At 45.4% G+C, this 24,560-nt stretch overlaps 1 protein-coding gene across 2 annotated transcripts in view; it reads right to left on the bottom strand.

Moving 5' to 3' along the window:
• Window positions 1-23,932, bottom strand: part of LOC126278962 (uncharacterized) — a 297,991-nt gene extending 274,059 nt beyond the window's left edge. Inside the window, exon 1 of one of the 2 annotated variants that reach the window (XM_049979247.1) lies at window positions 23,766-23,932. The gene's annotated coding sequence lies outside the window, so the exon portion shown is untranslated. The remainder of the gene's footprint in view (window positions 1-23,765) is intronic. The other variant, XM_049979246.1, reaches the window with a different exon arrangement.
• Between the last annotated feature and the right edge of the window lie 628 nt (window positions 23,933-24,560).

Raw genomic sequence — 24,560 nt, 5'->3', positions numbered from 1 at the left:
AAGAAGTAGCGTAGCACTATTTAATTATTATCATCGCTGTTGTGTGTTATTTTCTCTGCACTGTACAATTCTCAACGGTAAAGTGAAGTAAACTTGCACCATTCCGCGACCTGGTTAAATCGTAAATCGCATAGCATCAAGTTCAGTTTATTAGAGTTATTGATAATATATAAAAATGCTGTAGAATTTCAATATGAGAATACTGTCAAAATTAACTCTAAAAGAAACAAGAAGAAAAGAAAACGATGCACTGCGAAGGAATTATCCGAAATTCGGACGGATATCGGTCGATGTGATGTAAAATTACAGACAAACAAACTAATACAATTTTAGAAAGTGATAATTAATTGAAACCCTCAGCTGCCGACAGGTGTTGTTGATATACCCCGACGGGGACAACCGAAAATGTGTGCCCCGACCCGGACTCGAACCCGGGATGTTCTACTTACATGGCAGACGCTCTATCTATCTTTTTTTTTTGTAATCTCATTTTGTTCGTTATTGTTCGTTTCAATTGTTCGTGGCGGACGTCACCTGACGCCCATTGAAGTTCGTTTCTGATCCAGTCACTCAGTTTTTTTATTACAGAGGGCAGCTAACCCTCTGACCGAACACGCTGAGCTACCGTGCCGGCTAAATAGCGCCACTGCAGGGATGTATCCCTTACATGCTTCCTGTGAGACCCACATTCCCAACTGTCCACAATCTACATACGTAATGTACCTACCCGAAATCTAAGCCGAAGATGTCCTGCCATGCAGAGCAACAAAACGGGGCGTAGTATATCGTCGACGTACCGCTGTGCTGTAAGAGCTGAGGGTTCCAATTAATTATCATTTATTCTAGAGAAGCTGTACGGTCATCAATGGTATCCGTTCTTTCGAGAGTAGTTACTATCTTCATGTATTTCAGAAAGTACTGGATGAGTTATGCAGGAGAAAGAGCTACACAAACTGAGCAAGTCAATAACGCGTTGGTACACATCTCGTCCTTATTGCAAGCAGTTATTCGTCTTGGTACTGTTGGATGTCCTTCTGAGCGGTAAAGTAGGGTTTGGCAAGCACGACACAAGTAGTAGAAACTCTAGCTGTGTGGAGGTGTGCATTATCGTGCTGAAATGTAAGCCGAGGATGGCTTGCCATGAAGACGAACAAAACGGGGCGTAGAATGTCGTGGACGTGCTGTAAGAGTACCGCACTTGAGAACCAAAGGGGTCCTGCTATGAAAAATAACACTCCAGGCCGCGCACGCACGCCACTACGGTGCTCAACTCGCTGAGGCTCACTTCGTTATTGTCAAAATGGTTTAGATGGCTGTGAGCACTATGGTATTTAACATCTGAGGTCATCAGTCCCGTAGAACTTAGAACTACTTAAACCTAACTAACGTAACGACATCACACACATCCATGCCCGAGGCAGGATTCGAACCTGCGACCGTAGCGGGCGCGCGGTTCCAGACTGTATCACCTAGAACCGCTCGGCTACACCGGTCGGCTCGTTATCGTCGCTCGCGTACGCCAGTAGCCGCAAGTTATGGTTGGACGCAAGGGAAGCCAGATTGCAGCCGCGCTGGAGCTATGCGGAGCAACAGCGGCCGCCGACGACAGCCGAAGCGCACACAGCGGGAACGGAAGGACGTGCAGTGCCACAGGTGCCAGCAACTGGGGCAGACTGCGAGTGTTTGCAAGAACGCCGTCGCGTGCTTGAAGTGCGCGGCAGAGCACGACGCTCGTAGTTGCGCCAAGCCACGAGGGGTGGCCAGCAGATGAGTGAGCTGTGGGGGATCACACGCCGCAAACTCGCGTAGCTTCGGCTATCTCAAGGAGTTCCGCCGCCAGCACGCCGTGAACGCCCTGCTGCGGTGTTTGGTGCCAAGACGGCCGCCCCGCCCCCCATTCTGGCGAGCGGTGAGAGATGCGCCGACTCGAAGCCGTCACTGGTGACACCATGGCCGGCTTCCAAGTCGCCTTTGGGGCCGAACGGGCCGCGCTTAAGGAAGAGCTCGCAGCTGTTCATCAGCAGCTGCGCGAGGAGCTGCGTGTTCTCAAGAAGAAGGTGCCTGCTCCCGCCCCCGCTGCCCCTCGGGGCGCCCGGTGGGGGTGGACGCCTCCACGCAGACGCCCATCGACTCGCCCCGTGCAGAAATGCAGGTAGTCATGGACGTCGAGTTGCCTGGACTGCCCCCCGCTGTGGAGGCAGCCCAACGAACCGGGGAAGAGACGCCGTCCGCTTCCTCCCACGTCGAGGAAGAAGCATTTGAGGAGGAAGAGCCGCCCCTGTGAATGCCGCTCGCAGATGAGCGCAGTGTGCGGCCGTTCCTTAAGAAGACTGCGGCGTCCATAAAGGATGGGTCGTACCCGCACCGGGACAACCCATATCCGGACATTCCCAGGCCTCCCCTCCCCACCAACCGTGCGACCTCCGACACTCCCGTGGCCTGTGGCACGAAGTGGTGTCTCGGAAGGAGCTGCGAGCGATTAACGCCCTCCCTATCTTCACCCTCAGCGACTGGGAGCATATCTACCAGGTCGCGGAGAAGTGGCTGAAGGAGGGGTGGCGCTCAGGCAGAAGACAGCCTGACCCCGAAAACCTCGCCGCCGTACCTACTTCAAAAACCTAAGAAAGTAGCATGATGACCATTTGACAGGGAGGCAATCACTACAACCAGAGATTACAACGGAGGAACAGCAGCCATGCTGCTTAGACAGCTACTACACCGGACTCCAAGTACACTCCGTGACAAGGTGAGACCGTGAGACTGTAACACCCCAGGTCATCACTTCTGGTTATAGAGCTGCAGGGCGGCCGGCCGCCAGGTTGATACCCCACCGTTATCAGGAGCATCTCCAGACACCCCTTCTCATCGGAGCTCAGTTCGAAGCGGGACTCATCGCCAAAGACAGTTCTACTCCAGTCAATGAGATACCCGAATGTGCAGAAATGGTTCAAATGGCTCTGAGCACTATGGGACTTAACAGCTGAGGTCATCAGTCCCCTAGAACGTAGAACTACTTAAACCTAACTAACCTAAGGACATCACACACATCCATGCCCGAGGCAGGATTCGAACTCGCGACCGTAGCAGTCGCGCGGTTCCGGACTGAAGCGCCTAGAACGGCTCGGCCACCGCGGCCTGCCCCGAATGTGAAATTGGGATTGTCAGCGTACAGAGGTCAATGGTAAGCGGCGCAAGGAGCGCCTGAGTTCAACCCCCTTTCTGTGGGCCGCCTGTTGACGGTCCCTATGGTCACTGAAGCACCAGTTGCTCACCGGAACGGTGATAATGATCAATCCGGGGCTCTGAGTGACTCTTTGACGATTTTTATGTTACTTATAACCCGTCTTGATTGCAAAATCTTTATTCATATGACCGGTTTCGGTTCATCTAGAACGACGCAGCATGTGAAAGTTGCTGGATTTGGACGGGTTACTCCTGTAACCGAAATATTAGATCTGAAGATGGTTCTAGATGAACCGAAGCGGTCTTATGAATAAACATTTTGCAATCAAGGCGGATTATAAGTCAAATTGTAACATCACTGATTGCGGCTATCCTATCAGACATTATGTCTGTTTTTGCAAAATCTCTGAAGATTGCTTGATCCGAAAGTTCTGTCGTCTCTCTAGATCGACCGCTTCCTTCTTGACGTCATAGTTCATCCATTCCTGCCCAAAAACGACGCGTTGTGGAATCGTTCTTATTCAAATATCGAGTGATTCGCCGGTTACTTTGAGCCCTGCTACACGTCCTGTCTCAAATGCTAACATCTGCGTATATTTTTCAGGCGCCTGTCTGTGAGGCTTAGTTACTGTCCAACGGAATGAAATACCCAAAAACTTTATACCCTGATATCGACATGTCCTCTATTTGCTATCCTTGCCAGTTGCGCGGAAAAATAGGTCTCCAGCGTCCGTTGGTTGTCAAAGTTTACAATTATGCCTTTTCCGTCGGTAACGGCATGAATAGCCGGCCCCGGTAGCTGAGCGGTTCTAGGCGCTTCAGTCTGGAACCGCGATGCTGCTACGGTCGCAGGTTCGAATCCTGCCTCGGGCATAGATGTGTGTGATGTCCTTAGGTTAGTTAGGTTTAAGTAGTTCTAAGTTCTAGGGGACTGATGACCTCAGATGTTAAGTCCCATAGCGCTCAGAGGAGCCATTTGAACCATTTTGAACTGCATGAATATAATTTTTTGAGTGGTTTTCGTAGTTCCTTCTTACTGCACCTTTTCTTTTATTTTTTTTTCATAGAGTGTAATATTGAACGAATACGTGCCTGGCGTTGAGCTGCTGCATACCCACAGTAATTACCCCTTTTTCTTGTAAAATAGGATTTGTCCTCGAATGATATTTCAAAACATATTTGGCAGGTTTGGCCCCTCCCTCGTCTTCCCTCCTCGTCGACATTCTGCGAATACGAGGGCTGTGATTGTCACTCCACTGTACAGTACTTCGCACTCGGGCATTAGACGGTTCCCACAGGGTTGCAGAGAGTGGCAAGAATCGGTGCGCTACAATGCTTACAACTGAGCTTTCAGAATGACTATGTGTTGTTTCCTTGATAGACTATAGATCGCGTTCTTACGCAATATCCTATACCGACACTGCAGACCGCCACCTCGGACCGCATATGCACCGATTTTATTTCTAATTGGTAAACTCTATACACTGATCAGCCAGAACGCTATAACCACCTACCTACTATCGATATAAACTCTTTCAGGCGACAGCAGCGTCACATGGCGAGGAGTGACTCCTAGCCAGACACAAGCACTGACATGTAGTATTAATGATCGTGCTGTCCGAGTGTAGAATGGGGAAGGAGCGCGATCTGTCTGTCAAGAGGAGGCCACAACGTTTGGAACGCGGATTTAGTGCAAACTTCGTACACTCGCAGGACTCCATGAGGACAAAACAACGCGTAAGCGGTTGCGCGTACTTCTCAAGCGTTACTGAGAAAATCGAAAGATAATTTCGATGGCCAAATATATATGGCTTAGCGTGACCATTTTACCATTAAGCGGCGGCAGCCGGGTGGATAGCGTTCAAGCCCCTGGATCGCTGGATCGAGTCCCGTTTGTCACTTTTTTTATTTCTAACACAGTCATTTTCTTTACTATTTATATTACAATTGATATAATGGGAAAAATACGTATAATCGGATGAACTCTTATTAAATTTACAATGTTATTTGGCAGTCTACAAATTTTATTACCACAAATAATATAATATTCATAACCATCGACTAGTAACGACCAAACGCATAAAGTGATACTGAAAATGTATGCTTGTTCGTTTCTTCAAAATTGTTCTTATTTAATCGAAAGAGAACGAGAAATTGCTTCTGGTGAAGACGCTATTAAAACGCACTCGATACTGCATGACCAATTATCAGCGCCGATATTTAAGGAAATTCTGCGTTCTGCATGGTTTGCTTCCAAATTATCGTCTGAAAGAGAGGTTTTTGAAAATGTTAACGAGGTTTGTTTTTCCACCGAAAACCTCAAAAGACCTTGCGTATGCGCAAACATAGCATTTAATCAATGCAGCTGGTGCTTCTTAACTTTATGTTTCCCATGTTTTTGCGAAAAAATACCATCGTGCAACTTGTAATGTCGAAAGCTACGATTAATTGTACATCTTTTGAAAGCCGTCTGTGCCGGTCAGAACTTGCAGGTAACAAGTAGTTTCGGGTTCCTTCCAGGTATAAGGGATTTCTCAAATCACGGACAAGCATACATTTTTAGTATCACTGTATGCGTTTAGTCGTTTACTAGTCGATAGTTAAGAATATTATATCATTTGTGATAAAAAATTTGTAAACTGCCAAATAACATTGTAAATTTAATAAAAGTTTATGCGGTTCCACGTATTTTTTCCATAATATCAATTGTAATATAAATAGTAAAGAAAATGACTGTGTTAGAAATAAAAAAAAAAACTGACGAACGGGACTCGATTCCGCGATCCAGCGATTACGAGGCTTGAACGCTATTCCACTTTTTTTATTTTTTTTGCATTTTTGTTCGTTGTTTATCGTCGGGTTTGGTCGATGCGGACGTACATGACATCCGTTTAAGTTCGTTTCTTGATCCTTCAACTCAGTTTTTTTATTACAGAAGCCAACCAGCTCTCTGACCGAACACGCTGAGCCACCGTGCCGGCACTAGCCTAACCTAACCTAACCAAGCTCTCCAAAAATTGATTTGAGATGTAATGTAATAACCGCTACTCGGATGTCGCCACTTCATCGTAAAAATGGCGACGCACAGTCATATATATTTGACGACAGAAATTATCTTGCGATTTTCTCAGTAACGCTTGAGAAGTGCGCGCTACTGCTTACACGTTTTGTTGTCCTCGTGGAGTACTATCAGTGTACGAAGTTTACAGTAAATCCGCGTTCCAAACGTCGTGGCCTCCCCTTGTGAGTTTGACCGAGGGCAGACTGTTATGGTCCGGAGGCTCGGCACGAGCTTTTCGGAAACTTCACGACTTGTCGGGTGTACGAGGAGTGAGTGAGTCTGTTCAACACGTGGCGAAACCAAGGTGAGCGCACGTCGAGACGTCGTGAGTCGGGCGACCGCCCCTCGACACAGATGTCGGATGTCGTAGGCTGGGCAGAATGGTAAATCAGGACAGGACGCGAGCTGCGGCGGAACTAACGTCAGACTTGAATGCTGGATAGAGTACGAGTATGTCGGAACACAGTGCGCCGAAGCCTTCGAACAATGGGTCTCCGCAGCCGACGATCCGTGCATGTGCCAATGTTGACACCACGACATCGGCATCTACGACTGAAATGGGCACGTGACCACCGGATACTGGATGATGGCGTACTTGCAGACCGTCACACGAATCCTGATATCGTCTTCATCACGCCCATGGGAGGGTGCGAATCCGTCGTCTTCCAGGGGAATAGCTCCTTGCCAACTGTACTGCAGGGCGGAGACATGCAGGCGGCGGCGGCTCCATTATGCTATGTGGAACATTCACGTGGGCACCCATGGGCCTAATGGAGCACGTGCAACGCGCCATGACGGCCAAGGAGTATCGTACACTGATTGCAGACCACGTACGCCTCTGTATGACGATCATGTTTCCTGACGGCAGTGGCATTTTTAAGCAAGATAATGCGGTATGTCACAAGGCCTGGAGTGTTACGGAGTGGTTCGAGGAACACGTGCCGAGTTACAATCGATGTGCTGGTCCCCACAATTCGCCACGTTTGAATCCGATCAAGCCTTCTGGGGTGGCCGAGCGGTTCTAGGCGCTTCAGTCCGGAACCGCGCGACCGTTGCGGTAGCAGGTTCGAATCCTGCCTCGCACATTGATGTGTGTGATGTCCTTAGGTTAGTTAGCTTTAAGTAGTTCTAAGTTCTAGGAGACTGATGACCTCAGAAGTTAAATCCCATAATGCTCAGAGCCATTTTTTTTACCCGATCAGACACATCTGGGATGTGATTGAACGTGCCGTCAGAGTTCATCGTCCCCCTCTCCGGAATTTACGGGCATTAGGTGACTTGTGTGTGCAGATGTGGTGCCAGATCCCTCAAGCGACCTACCAGGGACTCATGGCTTCCAAGCCACGACGCTTCGTCGCTGTTATCCGTGCGAAAGGTGGACATACCGGTTATTAGGTGGGCGGTCAGAATGTTCTGGGTAATCAGTGTAAATTAGCATGTTAAGAGCGCTCAATAGGCTAGTCGTAATAAGGGCACGCTAAGTAGGCCTCTAAGTATTGATCGTTAAAAGTCGGTACTATTCGGAACACCTCGTGCCAACTGATCGCTGTTTCAGATTGCTGTCACGCTCAGCGGCCCCAAGGTTGTGGCTTTGAAACTGCCTCTTGTAGTGCTCTTGTGTTGTCTGTGTTAGCCGTTGATTAATTTATTAATAGTATTAAACGTACTTGTATTTAAAAGCGTTATGCACTACGAGAAACGATCACAAATGTTTACCAAATGTTTTGAATGTCATTTTCCTTCCACTCACTACGTTGTCTTATTACGTCCTTGATTAATTGTTCCTGCTACAATTCAGAACAGCATTTGAAGGAGATCATCTCTATAATGCGAATTCACAAATACATGTTACTTACATGTCAAAATTGATACACGTACCGGTGGTTCTAAAACTGAGGGGCAAGCCCCTTTGGGAAGCGTGAGACGTTTCTGGCGGGCTGGATGAGAGTGCAGAAAAAAGAAACTTACTGTCTAGTCCTTTGAAAGATTACAGTTTTATATTACTCGGCATTTGATAGCCCGCTTTTACTACAGTGTAGACTGCAGATTACTGTCAAATAAAATTTTTCGAAAGAAGCAAAAACATTAATAAATAAATAAAACAGATAAACATAGGGGGCATGAGATATTCTGAGGTTGAGGTTGCAACTGGAGTGGGGGGGGGGGGGGGGGGGACACCAGGTGGGAAAGACTGAGAACCAATGATTTATATCTTACCTTCTGACTAACAGGCGTGTCGTGTGTCCGTCAATTGTCAATAAAACATTCCCCCTCTCACATTCTCCAACCCTGCAGTGGCCACCTACTCCTGGGGTAAACGGCCAATTGTACGTAGCTCACAGACGAGTTGATCAACTTTAATTAAAATTAGGCACATTTTAAAATATTATTGTCTCTATGAGTGTTTTTATTTCTTACTGAGCAGCAGAACTACACTCTTAAGAAGGCCCTAGCGTTAGTTGACCATTTGGAATTCGGCCGGTAGTTGCTAGAAGCATAGTTCTATAAAATACGCTTGAGAACTGGTGGCCGCAGTTTGACGACAACTACCCTGGGTTATAAAGGCAGCGTATGATGATGAGGTGTTGAAACCAACATACCGATCAGCTGATTAAGGGAGGTACCCTTTTACAGGTGACGTCAGGAAAGCTGTTCAAATTATATTAACTGTACAGATTTTCATTAAAGATTTCTTCATGAAAATGGTGAAATGTTGTGCAGAATTCGTTGCACTGGAAGATGTGTGAAAGCAAGTAATATTTCGTTCCACAAACGTTAAGAGTACAATGAATTGGAAACATATGAACTGTGCGAAAGACAAAGATAGTGAGACAGCGATATGTTAATACCTAACTCATTACAAGAGTTTTCTCTGTAATCAATGTCTTCTAATATATTCTGCTAATTATTTTGATATTGCTCTGTTATCTGTACTCATTGAAACAAAAGTTTTTTTTTGTGAGTATCAATGGTTTCATTTCTCAATAAAGCGTAGTAAAAACAGTGACACATATTGATGTGGGACCTACCAAACAGACATTTTGTCTTGTATTCCTTTTGAAATAGCGAACTAAATGACTCACAGTGCAACAAAATCAGGAATTCATTGAAGATCTGTAATTCTGTCGTTTGTAAAAAAGACCGAAATTTAAAAACAGTAACCATCGCGTTAATATTCAGAAATTTGAAGAAATTATGTTAAATGTGCTGCTACACGTGTAATACTAATGCAACAAGTCGTTCAGTTGTTAAAATCAGTGCTTGATCTCAGCTATAAACGAGAAAAACCGCAACTGCCGGTTGCACTTCGCATTGCGCGTAATGACAGAAACTCTGCCTTTTGCTCTCTGTTACGTGGCTTAGATGTTGGTTTCAAACGGAAGTTAGCAGCGTGCACAGTCTACACAGAGTGCCTGAACTCTTTTTGGGTCAAAACTGAAACAGTTGATAGTAGGTCTACAACGGATTATATTTATTGTGTTATGGACGTATACAGCGTACACCTTTGAGCCGTGGCCGGCTCGCGTTGATGCCGTTTGTTCTTTGGCAGTTTGTCGCAATCAAGTGGCTTCTTATTTCTCCCTGAGTTTCCTGCCACAACGAGTTGCTGACTTGCTTCCATCAGTGGCAGCAATAGTGCTTATCGATACTTGCACTGCTGTATCATCTTTGGTGTGACCACTATACTTCCGTGCGGTGGTGTGTGTGGCAGTCGGTTGGTTGGAACAGAGCAGCGAGGAAGTCTCCGCAGCGAGAGGTCAGGCTGGGACCGCTGGCAGCGTGCATGTGCGGTCGGATTGTGAGGTGCTAGCTGCGAGAGCTCCGAAAGTTCGTTGTCCACTGAACCTGGACACTGAAGTTGAGGTGATAGCAGTTGAGATTTTATAACAGGTTAACTGATCAATCTCTTCGTTCATTGTCGGTTGTTGCTTCCCGGGCTGTTCCGGCTAGGAGCAATGTATGGTGTGTTTGAGTCGGCGAAATTTTGCAGCCGTCTTCCTGTGTGATCTCTAACTATTAAATTGGTTGTTACTTATCAGTGAAGAGCACCAGCGGTATTTTCTGCCTTGTGGCTGTTAACGGCCCAGTTACCTGCCCTGGCCGTTAGTGTAGTTTTGCGGCAGTGTGTTTTTCCTCGCTGTGTTGATGCTGTCCGTCACGGCATGTAGTTCGACAGCCTTTTAGTTGTTTGTTCATATTTTTTTCTTAAGAGTGGTTATTGTAGCTTGGCTGTTTTTAGACGCCAATTTTGAAGGCATAGTGCAGCTGATATCTTCGTCCTCGGCTGATATTATCTGTAGTCGTACCGTTGGTCGGGTGGAAGGGAGTTGATTAGGTTGTTAGTCGGACCTTCAGCCGTCCCTAGTTTGAGTTGCCATCCGATTATTTAACCTTACTCTTGGCTGGCTGTCTCACCTCACCTTACGTTAGAGGTACCTTCTCAGACTGACCCTTGGAACATTTCTGAGCACCACTGGTCTGTTGGTTTTGGATTGTGATTTTCATTTTAGTCTGATTAACTGCGCGAGGCCTTCAGCCGTCTAATAATTTAGTTTGTTTTAATTTTAGGATAAGACCTTCAGCTGACTTAAAGTTTGAAGATTGATTGGTTTAATAACTAAAATTTTGAAAGCTTCTTCTATCTGAAATTCTTGTTATCCAAGCCCTAAGTCCTGAGTTGTTCAATGCACAGTGTGTGGCCTTCAGCTGAGTATTTTTTTTAAAGTGAGGCCTACGGCCGTGTGTATTCTTTAAAGCAATTTTTATATCTCATGTTCAGGTCTTCAGCCATTCTTGTTTTTGGTGTGGTTTTGGGCCTTCCGCTCGGGAGGTATGGCAAGTTTTCTTAACTAGGCCTTCAGCCGTATTGTTTAAATTTGATCCTTTTAAGGCAATGTTTAATTAAGTGGTTCTTAGGAAAACAAAAGTTTGTGTGTTTTGTGCAACTAAACAGTAACTAATTACAGCCCCCTCCGCAACCATAACCTGATCCGCTCTGTCCTGCGAAACAAGATTTCAGCCTTATAGCAAAAACTTAGCTCATAGTGCCTGTTCAAAGTCACAACGTATGTAGTGCAGTGGCGTTGCAGTTCTGCCGCACTCTCACAAATATCCCGGGTGTGAGCAGGTGATGAACAGTGTATACCCCTGACAATTTTGCATTGTTGATGGATGAGGCCTCATTCACCCATGATGGTGTTTTCAACAGCCGCAACAGACATGTTTGAAATGAGGGCAATCCCCACACCACCCACATCAGTGTCCACCAATAACGATTTTCTGTCAACGTATGTAGCGGGCATTGACCAAGGTCGCCTAATAGGACCTTATTTGCTGCCTCCCCGTTTGACCTGTCCGCGTTTCCTGGTGTTCCTGCGAGATGGCCTCTTGTTGTCCGCGAAAGGATGTGGTTTCAAGGCGACAGTGCACCACCCCACTTCGATGTTAATGCCTGCGAGCACCTAAACAACATGTACCATCAGCGTTGGTTTGGAAGGCAGGTTCTGCCTCATGGCCAGCGAGATCGGCGGATCTCACACCTATGGACCTTGTCCTCTGGGAATACAACACGTTGATGTACGAAACACTAACGGAAATGGATGAAGACCTGTTTGCTAGCGTCCAAGCTGCCAGTCTCGCGGTACAACAGCCAACAGAGATCATTGAGTGAGTATGGTGGAACTTCATTCTCCGTCGCCATGCATGTGCATTGAGATTGGCTGTCGACTCTCTGAACAACTACTATGAGCTACGTTCTTGTTTTGCGGTGTACGATGTGTGCAATAAATATGGATTTCGGACCATTGGTTCCCTGTCTCAATATAATCGGTTCTGAGTCTCTTATCAGCTGTTTCAATTTGGCCCGTAAAGTTTGAGACACCCTGTATGTTTGAATATGATCCAGTATTTCACTAGAGAACACGAAGCAATTTCACATATTAACACAGCGCTTACGAGGGACAAGACTATGTGAGCATATCTGGCGGGATAAAGAAAGCGTCTATCCAATGAGATCTGAAACAAGAAGTACGTGAGTTAGACATTTAACCGGTGATTAACACATACAATGAAGGCTTGCATTACTTTAACGTGCCTCACTGTTTAATTTACGCTAGATAAACAACGAAATAACCGATACACAGGTGTGGCCTCTTTCCAGTGCCATCACAACACCTGGTGTAGGTGCACTGCACACGGAGATCAGTGTATGCTGATCACAAGTTTGTTTGCGTTACGGTTGAACTTAGTGCAGTCTCCTAAAAGGTTCTCGAACGTCTCCTAGCACAGGTATCCATGGGCCGACACTGCAGCAGCTTTTCATATGTTGTACACGGCCAGCAACCTACTGGACGGACATACTAAGCATTCTATGAATTCTGTTTGCGTAAATGAAGAGAGACACCGACATACAATGTATGTGGAGACAGTACTGATACTGAAAAGACTGCAAGAGGTCTGACAACGCTGTGTTGTTCTGCGTGTATAGACCGGTGTGCCCATGTCTGCCAGATGCTCAGTCCCTGTATCGTCTCTGTACAGCCATCACATAATTTTCGAAAGCGTTATAGCAACGTTATGCCATCAATTTTGTGTTAAACTTGGAGAATCCGGCAGTGTGTCTGATGAAAAGTTGAAACAGGACTATGGGGAAAATTCCTTATCAAGAACACACGTTTTTCGGTGGCACAAATCATTTTTGGAAGGCAGAGAAAACCTTGAAAATGAACCTCGCTCACGGAGACCTTCAACTTTAAAAACCGATGAAAACGTCGAACGTGTATGTCCTCTTGTGAGATCAGACCTAAAGGTCAAACAATCAACCAAGTGTTTTTCAAAGATGTTCCTTGAAAGACTCAGAAAGAGGGTGAAACGAGTGAGACCGAACACAGCAGACAGATGGATGTTCTATCATGATAACGCCCCATGTCACTCGTCTACATCTGCATATACACAGATACTCCGCAAACCACGGTACGGTGCCTGGCGAAGGGTACCCTGTACCACTATTAGTCATTTCCTTTCCCGTTCCACTCGCAAAGAGAGCGAGGGAAAACGACAGTCTATATGGCTCCGTATGAGCCCTAATTTCTCGTATCTTATCTTCGTGGTCCTTTGGCGCAATGTATATTAGCGGCAGTAGAATAATTCAGCAGTTAACGTCAAATTCCGGTTCTCTAAATTTTCTCAGTAGTTTTTATCGAAGAGAACGTTGCCTTCCCTCCATGGATTGCCATTTGAGTTCCGAAAGCGTCTCCATAACACTTATGTGTTGTTTGAACCTATACGTAAAAAATCTAGCGGCCCGCCTCTGAATTGCGTCAATGTCTGCCTTCAATCCGATCTGGTATGGATCCCAAACACTCTAGCAGTACTGAAGAATAAGTTGCAACAGCGTCTTATAAGCGGTCTCTTTTGCAGGTGAACCACTCTTTCCTAAATCTCTCCCAATAAATCGAAGTCAGTCATTCGCCTTCCTACCACAGTTGTCACATGCTCGTCCACTTCCCTCAAGGAATTTTTTACTTCAAAAGGTGTTCCCGTTGTTCCACAGACTCTTGCACATCTGATGAGTTCTTGTGACTTTTTTCTTTTGCAGCAACTGAAATATGTCTTAAAAGGAACTCATATTGGGACTCTGGAGAACATCCGAAAGAGTGTGACTGACATGTTAAAGGTCCTGCCAGTTGAAGACTTTGAGCGCTGCTGCCAAGACTGGGAAGAACGACTCTGCCGTTGTATAACTGCGGAAAGGAACTGCTTTTAAGGGGACAACACTGTTGTTTGTAAAAAATAAAAACTTTTGTAGATTACTTTTCTCACACACTTCCTATAACCAATGAGGAGGTCAGTAGGGAAGAAAATATGTTAACTAGCTGATTTCTGCGTCTCCAAACTTGGCGATTACCCTTACAGCGAAAGTAGCTCAACCTAATCGTTTTAGAAGATCCAATGAATCATTTTTGCTCTTTAAATTCTCATCACTATATACTTTAAAGATCTTTGAAATTTTTACAGTTATTACGGTTTCTGTTCAGCATGCCGTGTCCACGAATGGCATTGTGTTCTTTGTAACATGAAACTGTACTGGATATGTGTTTTCAAACTTTGAAGCAAATGCATGTTGCAAAATTAGTAATTAAATGGTTCAAATGGTTCTAAGAACTATGGGATTTAACATGTGAGGTCATCAGTCCCCTAGACTTAGAACTACTTAGGGCTGACTAACCTAAGAACATCACACACATCCATGCCCGAGGCAGGATTCGAACCTGCGACCGTAGCAGCCCCGTGGTTCCGGACTGAAGAGCCTAGAACCGCAGGGCCACAGTGGCTGTCAAAACTAGTAATTAACTTCACAAAACCTCTTTCAGTGTTTTCTGATTTAATGATTCCGTAGTTAGTAAAATAGGTGCTTCATTCGCAAAAAGAACTAAGTCTGCGGAGTGTTCCAATTCAAATGCTACACCATTCAGTGCAACAAGAACGACAGAAGATCCACGAAAGAACGACCCTTGAGGAACTAGCTTCCAGTTTTCCCCCATGGATATGGTATGTCCCTACGTGAATTACATGAAGTAATTATTATAACACATTGAATTACTTTTAACATAAAAATAAAGTACTAGAAAAACTAATTTGTAAAGGCTAAAATAATTATAAAACGAAGGTATTAGCAGATGTCTCCTAAACAAAATTCGCCTTTTTGGTAAAATTACGGTCGTCTTCAACAACAGACAAGAAGCAATTCAGTCTGGAGTAACTCGGTAAATACTAGGGTCCAAAATTGAGAGGACACGACACAGCATTCAAGAATCTTATCATCATCAGATCGGGGAAAACCTTTAAAGTGGACAAATTTTTTACACGTTACAGTAAGCGGTTGCATCGAACAGCACGGTTGGAGGAACTGTTGAGGATATTCGGCGAATGCACTGGCCCCCCTCCGCTCGACTTAAAGCCATCGAGCACCTGTGGGATGCAGTGGACAGGCATACTGCAAGACATCGACATACACCACAGACCATCCAGCAGTTGTCAACAGCACAGGTGGAGGATTGGGGTATGGTGCTACAAGGACTCCTTACCCACCTTGTAGCCAGAATGGAGCATAGATTGCTGTCTGTGAAGCACGGATTGCTGTCTGTGAAGAACGATGTCTCGCTTTTTGTAATGTCGACAGGATTCTCATGATATCCGGTGGCTTCATTATAATTATTATCCTCGAATAAAAGTGTTATTCTCTTCGTCTCATTATGTATTTCTTTCAATTGTCTTCTGTACTATACTGTAGCTGTTCTTTCTACACTCCTGGAAATTGAAATAAGAACACCGTGAATTCATTGTCCCAGGAAGGGGAAACTTTATTGACACATTCCTGGGGTCAGATACATCACATGATCACACTGACAGAACCACAGGCACATAGACACAGGCAACAGAGCATGCACAATGTCGGCACTAGTACAGTGTATATCCACCTTTCGCATCAATGCAGGCTGCTATTCTCCCATGGAGACCATCGTAGAGATGCTGGATGTAGTCCTGTGGAACGGCTTGCCATGCCATTTCCACCTGGCGCCTCAGTTGGACCAGCGTTCGTGCTGGACATGCAGACCGCGTGAGACGACGCTTCATCCAGTCCCAAACATGCTCAATGGGGGACAGATCTGGAGATCTAGCTGGCCAGAGTAGTTGACTTACACCTTCTAGAGCACGTTGGGTGGCACGGGATACATGCGGACGGGCATTGTCCTGTTGGAACAGCAAGTTCCCTTGCCGGTCTAGGAATGGTAGAACGATGGGTTCGATGACTGTTTGGATGTACCGTGCACTATTCAGTGTCCCCTCGACGATCACCAGAGGTGTACGGCCAGTGTAGGAGATCGCTCCCCACACCAAGATGCCGGGTGTTGGCCCTGTGTGCCTCGGTCGTATGCAGTCCTGATTGTGGCGCTCACCTGCACGGCGCCAAACACGCATACGACCATCATTGGCACCATGGCAGAAGCGACTCTCATCGCTGAAGACGACACGTCTCCATTCGTCCCTCCATTCACGCCTGTCGCGACACCACTGGAGGCGGGCTGCACGATGTTGGGGCGTGAGCGGAAGACGGCCTAACGGTGTGCGGGACCGTAGCCCAGCTTCATGGAGACGGTTGCGAATGGTCCTCGCCGATACCCCAGGAGCAACAGTGTCCCTAATTTGCTGGGAAGTGGCGGTGCGGTCCCCTACGGCAGTGCGTAGGATACTACGGTCTTGGCGTGCATCCGTGCGTCGCTGCGGTCCGGTCCCAGGTCGACGGGCACGTGCACCTTCTGCCGACCACTGGCGACAACATCGATGTACTGTGGAGACCTCACGCCCCACGTGTTGAGCAATTCGGCGGTACGTCCACCCGGCCTCCCGCATGCCCACAATACGCCCTCGCTCAAAGTCCGTCAACTGCACATACGGTTCACGTCCACGCTGTCGCGGCATGCTACTAGTGTTAAAGACTGCGTTGGAGCTCCGTATGCCACGGCAAACTGGCTGACACTGACGGCGGCGGTGCACAAATGCTGCGCAGCTAGCGCCATTCGACGGCCAACACCGCGGTTCCTGGTGTGTCCGCCGTGCCGTGCGTGTGATCATTGCTTGTACAGCCCTCTCGCAGTGTCCGGAACAAGTATGGTGGGTCTGACACACCGGTGTCAATGTGTTCTTTTTTCAATTTCCAGGAGTGTATAAAGGTTAAAAACTGCCTTGAGTACGTCAGAAACTTGTCCGCTATAGCCGCACCTAGTATATTTACTCTTTTCGGGTACCTTTTGGGTGGCCCAACTGACGCATTATCGTAGGGTCGGAATTGTAGACTAAAAAGGCTGAAATTCACGGTGCCAGCACGGAATGGGGGACACTAAAAAGCAATCCGGCACAATGGATACTTGCAAGGCCAGCACGAGGAAATGCCACCCGGTCACGTTCTTTCCCGCTGTAGCGAACACTCCTTTGCGGTTCTGCCAAGGGGGAAGTGGTCGTCGGTGACACCTGTGGAAATGACGGCTGCTGTGTGCCGACACACTGCAAAAGACCCGGATGGCGGAAACACCGGTTTTCCACAATGACAAAAATGGAAGTATTACACAGTATTTATTCGCTTGCTATCACTTACGCGTTTCGGTTTTCACCATTTTCCATGTCTACAAAAGTTCATAAACCGGTAGTGGTGAAGGAATGCTATGGTGATACCACAAGATATACATTACGCACTGCAATAAAGCACTCACCATAAATACATAATATCATTCGCGCGTAATAAGCCAGCTGGGTCTGTCCAACATGGATACAGAGTACTTTGTCAACCTACAGTAATGACAAGCAAATGGAAAGTGATCTTACAGTTCACTGATACTGTAAACTGAAGAAAGCCTCTAGGTGGCTTTACAGTCGTGGCGATAATGAAACATCATACTTAATTTATATAGAAAAATAATATGCAATTAATGAAAATACTATGCATTAACAGACAATCGTTTCATTTTCTTTGTCTGTTACGTAATATACAAGATGTACAACTTTGCTTCCGCCATTTCCCCCAACATTTGAGGTTTTAATGAAAAAACTTGGTTACAATGTATCATTCAAAGTATTTTCAGTCGCTGGCCACTACTTTCTCCCATCTTTCGGACAGTGTACGAATCCCGCCACGAAAAAATTGTTCATCTTTTAAAGCGATCCACGAATCGATCCAATCTGTGACTTCTTCTACATCTACATCTACATCCATACTCCGCAAGCCACCTGACGGTGTGTGGCGGAGGGTACCCTGAGTACCTCTATCGGTTCTCCCTTCTATTCCAGTCTCGTATTGTTCTTCAAGAGATCGGAAGTGTTGGTCAGCCATGTCATACGCCACTGATCTAAACAGGTGATAGTCACAGGGAGCAATGTCTGGAGAATACGGCGGGTGAGGTAGGACTTCCCATTTTAACGTTTCCAAGTACGTTTTGATCTCTTTTGCAACGTGGGTAAAGCGTTGTCGTGGTCCAAAATCATTTTGTCGTACCTCTCGCTGTATTGCGGCCGTTTGTTTTTTAATGCTCTGCTCAGACGCATTAATTGCGTTCGATAACGAGCACCTGTGATTGTTTCGCTTGGTTTTAACACCTCATAGTACACGACGCCGAGCTGGTCCTACAAAATGCAGAGCATGATCTTGGAACCATGAATATTTGGTTTGGACGTCGACGTGGAAGCGTGGCCGGGATATCCCCATGATTTTTTGCGTTTGGGTTTACCGTAATGAACCCATTTTTCGTCCCCGGTCACAATGCGATGCAGAAACCCCTTCCATTTTTGCCTCTGAAGCAACTGTCCACAAACACACAAACGGCGTTCAACGTCTCTTGGCTGCAGATCACACGGGACCCAAGTTCCTTCTTTCTGAATCATGCCCATAGCCTTGAGACGTTTTGAAATGGCTTTCTGTGTCTCTCCCACTAATTGTGCCAATTCTTCTTGAGTCTGACGAAAGGCTTCACTCAGCAATGTCTCCATTCTGCATCTTCTAAAACATTCTCTCTTCCACCACTGTGCCGGTCTACGGCGTTGAAATCACTGTTCCTGAAGTGCTGAAACCCTTCACGACACGTTCTTTCACTAATAGGTCCTTACCATACGTACTTGAGAGTATTTGATGAGACTCAGCTGCTGTTTAATTCATATTGAAAGAAAAACAGTAACTCTTCAAGCAAACGACAAGAATTAGGCTCGTAAGCTGACGTTTCCAATCAAGAACAACTGTATGATGCAGACATAAATGGACTAAGGTCCAAGCTAACTGCCTGACGTCTGACGTCTTTAAACCGGTACTTACCGTTGTCGCCACCTATCGGCAAACAGAGGAAGCAAAGCTGTACATCTTATAGTTAATTTTACATAAGCCAGCTGTAGTAGTTCAGTGCATATAACCAAAACTAGATGTAGGCTCTACAGTGTGTCGACATGTTGCCGTGGCCTGCTCGATATCCTGATCTGTCTCGAATCCAGCATATATGCGACATCATCGGACGACAACTCCAGCCTTGTCCACTACAAAAATTAACCATCTCGGTACTGGCTGATCAAGTGCAACAGGCATGGAACTCCATCACACAAACTGACATCCGGCACCTGCACAACACAATGTATAAACGTTTGCATGCTTTTATTCAACTTTCTTGCGGTTACACCGATTATCAGTGTACCAGCAGTTCACATATGTAATGACGTATCTCGCGCTTACAGTAGCGTATGATTTTGCAACGTTAATTTCTGAAATATGGAGCTAGGCCTGTTTCCGAAATTTCATGACTCTACATTAATTATTTTTTGCTGTTGCGATTTTTTCCCAACATTGTATTTTTAAATATTTGTACGCTCCATGATTTGCGTGTAACGTCGTAATTTGTTTGATACTTGCTTATATTTTCTCAGCAGTGATTGTGACCTGGCATAACTACTTCCTTTGATGCTGGTTTGCACATCATTCGCAGTTTATGATTTTGTAACAGCTGTCCATTACCTCACACGTCTTCATATTATAGCACCATTTAGTTTCGGTTACATGTATTGAACTCCTACAGCTGGCTTATGTAAAATTAGTTATATTATATACTAGACGAACAAAATAAAATTATTGTCTATTAATGCTTAGTATTTTAATTATATATATATATATATATATATATATATATATTTTACACGTTGAAGTAAAGCACTCGCCAGAAATGCATAACATTAACCGTGCGTAATATGCTACATGGATTTGCCCAATAAGGATCAAGTGTGTGTAGTCAGTTTAACGTAATAACAAGAAAGTGTGAAATGATTTTACAGTATAGTGATAGTGTGAAGTGAAGAAACCGCTAGGTGGCATTGCAGTCGAGCGATATATATATATATATATATATATATATATATATATATATATATATATATATACTGTAAAATCATATTGCACTTTCTTGTTATTACGTTAAATTGGCTACACACACTTGATCCTTATTGGACAAATCCATGTAGCATATTACGCACGATTAATGTTATGAATTTCTGGTGAGTGCTTTACTTCAACGTGTAATGTATATACGAGTACATTGTGATATTACCTTCATTTTCCTTTACTGATACCAGTTTATGTTTTTTCTGTATCTGTAGAAAGTGGTGAAAGCGGAAACGCACTAGACTTAATAAGTGAGTAAATATTGTGCTTCGAGTCTCGGTCCAGCACATAGTTTTAACCTGCCAGGAAGTTTCATATTAGCGCACACTCCACTGCAGAGTGAAAATCTCATTCTGGAAAAATCCCCCAGGCTGTGGCTAAGCCATATCTCCTCAATACCCTTTCTTTCAGAATTGCTAATTCTGCAAGATTCGCAGGAGAGCGTCTGTAAAATTTGGAATTTAGGAGACGAGGTACTGAGAGAAGTAAAGCTGTGAGGACGGGGCGCGAGTCGTGCTTGGGTAGCTCAGACGGTAGAGCACTTGCCCGCGAGAGGCAACTGTCCCGAGTTCGAGTCTCGGTCCGGCATACAGTTTTACTCTGCCACGAAGTTTCATATCAGCGCACCCTCCGCTGCAGAGTGAAAATCTCATTCTGTAAAAGCTGGTTTCTCATACATCTCATTATTTACGACGCCATACCTGCTGTACTAAGTGATGTGCAATGATATGGTTTTGCTGGTACATTCGGTGGTATGTGATGATACTACCTACAAAACGTGTTGCGAGTAGAGACAGTAATATGCGCGTCTTATTGTGTTAACCTTTCAACTTAAGATATTACCTCTTAAGGATCTCCTGCCTTCGTGGCCGAGGTCGCTAACCACTCGCTTGTGCGGTGGCGCTCGACCTAAGGATATGCCGGTTCGAATACTGGCGGTGGAAAAAATTCACACTGACGGTATTTGGCAGGCAAGGGGAGGAGAGGCGGTGCCACGAAGTTCCTGGTCACCAGACTTGGCGGTATGGTTTAAATACGGAACCCCTCCGCAGCGTCTCTTGTAGCGAGGACATGTGACAGTTGTTGGTGATCCGTCCGTCGAATGGAGAGGTTTAGCATGGCGGCCCCCTTGCTGCTAATCTCCAGGAGTAGGCTATGTGCCGGGCTAGGGTTTTATCCTCTCCGTTCTATCATCATCATCATCATCATCATCATTCAATGCAATCACACGACAGACAATACATGCATGCAGTATAACAAGTAGTATTAATGGAGTATGTTGTAAATACACGCTGGACGCTGTGGCCATGCGGTTCTAGGCGCTACAGCCTGGAACCGCGTGACAGCTACGGTCGCAGGTTCGAATCCTGCCTCGGGTATGGATGTTTGCGATGTCCTTAGGTTAGTTAGGTTTAATTAGTTCTAACAAGGGGAGGCCACAACGTTCGTTACGCGGATTTACTCTAAACTTCGTACACTCGTAGTACTCCACGAGGACAACAAAATGTGAAAGCAGTAGCGCGTACTTCTCAAACGTTACTGAGAAAGTCGCAAGATGATTTCGGTCGTAAAATATAAATCTGTGCGTGGCCAGTTTTACCATGAAGCGGCTACAGCCAGGTGGTGCCGGAACGGTAGCTCAGCGTGTTCGTTCAAAGCGTTAGCTACCATTTCAAAAAAAAAAAAAAAAAAAAAAAAAAAAAAAAAAAAAAAAAAAAAAAAAAAAAACTGAGCGAACAGATCAACGAACAAACTGAACAAATTCTGCAAACAATATAGACAAAAAATTTTTTTATAAAAAAAGAGTGGTTGGCGTTCAAGCCGCTGATCGACTTTCGTTCGTCAGTTTTTTTTGTTTTCAACACAGACATTTTCTTAACTATTTATATTACAATTGATATAATGGGAAAGAATGCGTGTAAGGATGAACTGTTATTAAATTTGCAATGTTATTTGGCAGTCTACTAATTTTTATTATCACAAATAATATAATATTCATAACTATCGACTAGTAAACGTGATACTGAAAAAGTATGCTTGCCCGTGTCTTCAAAACTGTTCGTATTTAATCGAAAGAGAGCGAGAAATTGCTTCTCGGAAGACGCTATTAAAATACAATTGATACTGCATAACCAATTATCAGCGCCGATTTTTAAGGAAATACTGCGTTATGCATGGTTTGCTTCCAAAATATCGTCTGAATTATGGTTTGCTTCAAAAATATTGTCTGAAAGAGAGGTTTTTGAAAATGTTAATGAGGTTTGTTTTTCCACGAAAAACGTCAAAAGACCTTGCGTATACGGAGCCATAGCATTTATTCAATGCATCTGGTACCGTTTAACTTTATGTTTTCCATATTTTTACCAAAAATACCATCCTGCAACCTGCACTCGTAATGTCGAAAACGACGATTAATTGTACATCTTTCGAAAGCCGTCTCCGCCGGTCAAAACTTGAAGGTAACAAGTCGTTTCGGGCTACTTCCAGGTATAAGGGATTTCTCAAATCACGGACAAGGATACATTTTAGGTATCACTTTATCCGTTTGGTCGTTTATTAGTCGATAGTTGTGAATATTACATTATTTGTGACAATAAAAATTAGTAGACTGCCAAATAACATTGTAAATTTAATAAAAGTTCATCCGATTACACGTATTTTCCCATTATATCAATTGTAATATAAATAGTAAAGAAAATGACTGTGTTGAAAATAAAAACAAACAACTGATGAACGGAACTCGATCCAGCCATCCAGCGGCTTGAAGCCTAACCATTTTTTTTTAAGGCGTTTTGTTCTGTATTGTGCGTTGAATTTGTTCAGGGCGGACGTCCGATGACACCCGTTCATTTTGTTCATTGATCTGTTCGCTCAGTTTTTTTTTATTAGAAATGGTAGCTAACGATCTGACCGAACACGCTGAACTACCTTGCCAGTAGCACTCGGCTGCAGCCGCTTCATGGTAAAACTGACCACGCACAGATATATATTTGACGACCGAAATCATCTTGATTTTCTCAGTAACGCTTGAGAGGTACACGTTGCTGTTTACACATTTTGTTGTCCTCATGGAGTACTACGAGTGTACGAAGTTTACAGTAAATCCGCGTAACGAACGTCGTGGCCTCCCTCTTGTTAGTTCTAACGGACTGATGACCTCAATTGTTAAGTCCCATGGTGCTCAGAGCCATTTGTAAATACACAAACAAACCTCTGAATCAGTGGATTGTGACAGGGTTGTAAAGTTGATAATTCGGTCAAAATTGGGCGAAATTCTGGAAAGCGAATTTTTGTTGTAACTCGTACTGGTCCTGGGATAGCGTTGTAGTTACAGAGCTAATATTTTGATTTTTTTTTATTAAGGCGGACAGTCCTTGTGGTGATTTCACTACCTCCACTCAGTATCTATACTGCTCGGCAGACAACACTCAACACGTGTGACTCTGGCGCCAATGTGCAAACGTAAACAACCGGTCGTGATCAAGAAATGAAAGCCGCTCGTGTAAAACACGTGAGAGAATGGAATGAAAAGTGCGAAAAAAACAAAAGCGGTACCTGTAGAGGAGCGCCTGGTCCGGCTTCATTCACGCCGTGGCCGGCTCGGCGCAGTGACGCACTAGAGACCTTGAACTGTGCCCCTGGCTCGTGACCAACGCTGCGCCGCTGTTGCGTACTCTATCGCGCACCAGCCGGTTCTGACGGAGCGTTACCACTGAAGCAATGACGACGCGATCGTCGGTGCTCGGGTAAGCCGCCCCTCCCCCCCCCCCCCCACCACCACCACCACAGTAGTCACTCCCACCCACACGACAGACGTATCCCCTCCCTGTCGCCCAGTTGGGTCGCGGTCGACGTTCCTAGAAGTTCTCTCTCTGCGAAAGATCGTGCGTAAGCCGGGCGCCAGCGTGCAGAAGGGGTCAAACAGCTTACGCGCTGCCTACCAAAAACATACACTCGCCAATACCGGTTAAGCCGTCGGCACACAGACTGTGCCACGGATCTACATCTACATTTATACTCCGCAAGCCACTCAACAGTGTGTGGCGGAGGGCACTTTACGTGCCACTGTCGTTACCTCCCTTTGCTGTTCCAGTCGCGTATGGTTCGCGGGAAGAATGACTGCCGGAAAGCCTCCGTGCGCTCGAATCTCTCTAATTTTACATTCGTGATCTACTCGGGAGGGCCGGCCGTAGTGGCCAAGCGGTTCTAGGCGCTACAGTCTGGAACCGCGCGACCGCTACGGTCGCAGGTTTGAATCCTGCCTCGGGCATGGATGTGTGTGATGTCCTTAGGTTAGTTAGGTTTAATTAGTTCTAAGTTCTAGGAGACTTATGACCTCAGAAGTTGAGT

The sequence above is a fragment of the Schistocerca gregaria genome, chromosome 6 (assembly GCF_023897955.1).
Source record: "Schistocerca gregaria isolate iqSchGreg1 chromosome 6, iqSchGreg1.2, whole genome shotgun sequence".
Taxonomy (NCBI): Eukaryota; Metazoa; Arthropoda; class Insecta; order Orthoptera; family Acrididae; genus Schistocerca; species Schistocerca gregaria.
This window is presented reverse-complemented; position numbering and strand designations above follow the sequence as displayed.